We start from the raw sequence: 3,136 nt of genomic DNA on the forward strand, positions 1-3,136 counted from the left end.
GGGCAGAGAGAGGGAGACACAGAATTCAAAGCAGGCTCCAGGCTCTGAGCTGTCAGCACAGAGCCCAACACAGGGCTTGAACTCACAGACTGTGAAATCATGACATTAGCTGAAGTCAGGTGCTTAACTAGCTGAGCCACCCAGGTGCCCCTTAATCATCTGTGCTGTTTAAAGTCTTGGTCAAACTTTTGAGTTGGCTGAATTCTCTAAGGGTAACTTGGAATTTTTATATCCTGTGAAGGGGCCTCTTGACCTCCTTTTCTCTAAGGTCTGAGGACCCTATAAGATAGTCATTGATGTTATAATCCTTTTTTGAGCACCTCCTCTGTGTGCCAGACATGAGCTGGTGATACCTTGGAAGACAAAACAGTACTTGACTTCAAGGAGCTTATTATAATTTGCTCAGGAAAACAGGACATGTCATGAACAGTGAGACCAGTTGCCATTTTACTTGAGATGCAGTGCCATATTTAATACGCTTTCCAGTGATGCTTGAACCAAGCAGGCACTTTCCAAGTAAGGCAACAGGGCATCGTGGAAGAAATGCCTGGGGACCGATGGGGTTACACCAATAATAAGTGATTGAGTTCATTGATCATTAACCCTATTCCTTAACCTTACTGAGTTCAGTTTCCCCTGCTGTAAAATGGGGATGATGATAATACTAACTTTGAAGAGCCATGGTAAAGATTAAATGAATTAATGCATCTAAAACCTCCAACAGCATGCCCAGTTCACTGGAAGGACTCAGGAACTGTTGCTAGAATCATAATAACAAAGATGCCAACAAAACCAAAAGCTAGTAATAACTGTAACAGTGAGTTGGGGGAGGGGACAAAATAGAGGCTGCTGAGAAGAAAAGATTCAGTCACTGAAGCTATTTCCTCAGCAGTAGTCACCCCTTAAAATGCATATTTGGATGCAATTTCCAGCCGTCTCTTAAATACTTAAAGAGTAGGCATCTTCTTAAATTGGTGTGTAAAAAGGGTAAAATGCAGCTGAAGGGGAGCTGGTTTAAACTGAAACCAAACTCTTTTCCTTTTTCTTTTTTCTCTTGTCCTTTCTTTCCCTAAGGTCCAGGACAATGGACCTCATTTAGATAAAAAGTATTTACCCGAACCCTGGTTCCATTTAAGACATTTTGGCAGGACAGTGAATAATCCCTTCTCCCCTTGAGGAATTGTCACTCTCTGTTATTGTCTATTATCACTGGAACAGAGATGTCATTATTAAAATAAACTCTTCCTGTAGAATGGCCACTTTAGTTATAAGAGCATCATTCATAAAGGCTTTATAAGAGTGGAAGCTCTGACTTCATTATCATATAGAACACTATCGAAGATCTCAGTTCTAGCATCTGTTAGGATTGTTTGGTGGCAAGCAACAGAGCCAACCCTTGGTCACTTAAGCAAAAGAAATGGGCAATGGCCTTGCTCCTAGACCCCAAGGAATAGCTGGCAAGCCAGGTTTCAGAAAGCGCAGGAATCAAGATTGCTCAGGGAGCAGGAACTAACAGATAGACTTTTGGGGTCAACTCATGCCAGACGTATCAACTTTGCTTATTTTCAGTCTCTGTTTCACTTGTCTCATTTCCTGAGAGAGAAAATCTGGTTGGCCAAACGTGGGTCTGAGGCCCTGTGGTCAGCCAGGGTGCCTCAGAGCACCTTGACTGACATTCCTACCAAGCCTGCCTACAATGGGAGGGGAATAGTTAGGTGCCTGGGGAAACTGAGGTACTGCCACCAGAAGGGGTACTAGGTTAATGGGAAGGTAACAAGAGTTTTACACTACAGAGAGCCTCCAAGGTAGAGATGTATTGGGCGAATTACTTACGGGGAAACTGAGGCACTGAATTAAAGTACAGTAGTCCCCCCTTTAGATGCAGTTTCAGGTACCAATAGTCAATCGCAGTCCAGGAGCAGATGAATCTCCTTCTGATTTAACGTCAGAAGGTCAATAGTAGCCTAATGCTATGTTGCCACGCCTGTGGTCATTCATTTCAACTTCTCCTCAGCACACGTTTTATCATCTCATATCACCATCATCAGAAGGGTGAATACAACACAATAAGAGAGAGTGAGAGGCCACAGTCACATAACTTTTATTACAGCCTGTTGTTATAACTGCTGTATTTTATTTTTAGTTATTGTTGTTAGTCTCTTACTGTGCTTAAGTTATAAATTAAACTTTATCATAGCTATGTATGTATAGGAAAATAACATAGTATATATAGATTTCAATGCTATTCGTGGTTTTAGGCATCCACCGGGGGTCTTGGAGTGCATCCTCGAAGGATAAGGGGGAACTTCTGTAGTTTGCCTAAGGGGTCACATTTAATGGCAGAAATAAACTTTTTGATTCTTACCAGCCAAATAGGAATTCTCTGCTCATTTTTACCAGCTTGCTAAAGCAATGGTTCAGAGACCTGGCAGTGCATCAGAATTACCTGTGGAACTTGTTAAAAATAGAGGAGCTGGATTTGGCATGAGGCTGGGGCATCTGTATTTTTAATAAGCTTCTCATCTGATTCTATTTACAACCAACTTGGAAGCCCACTACATCGAGTTTCCATAGGATATAGAAAAAGGACATCGTAGAACTAAAAATGGGATAAGGTGATTTTAGGGAAAGGAGTCAGGTTTGGTGATAAAATTTTTTTGAGGTCCAATCAGTGCTAGCTACCTTCATGGTTTGGGATTAGCGAATGTGAGGATAGGGAGAACGTTTCCCTGTTTATGACAAGCCTGGGCCAAGGGGATGAGGAAGTTTAGGCTATTGTCCTAGAAAGCACTTACAACTGAGCTTCACAAGGCACAGGGCTGGGCCCTGTTAGGGCTCTCCTGACAGCTCTGTGCTGGAGGGGAAGGATCAGATTAGCCAGGTGCTAAGATCTGGAACACGGGAAAGGGTTGGGAAACAGGCTTGAGCTGGCACACACAGGAAAGGGATTGGTTACTTTTATCTGTTTGTCTCAGCACAGCTGAAGAAGACAGGGCACCCTAAGTGTATCAACCAAATTCCATTCACTAGTTTTGATCAAGTGTTCTTTCCTTCCCCAGTGACTCGGAGGAGGCAACTCCGTCCCCAATTCCGGGGTAGATATTGATCAGCCTACATATTCTCTCTCCTAAGAACA

This window comes from Acinonyx jubatus, chromosome A1, assembly GCF_027475565.1.
Source record: "Acinonyx jubatus isolate Ajub_Pintada_27869175 chromosome A1, VMU_Ajub_asm_v1.0, whole genome shotgun sequence".
NCBI classification, from domain to species: domain Eukaryota; kingdom Metazoa; phylum Chordata; class Mammalia; order Carnivora; family Felidae; genus Acinonyx; species Acinonyx jubatus.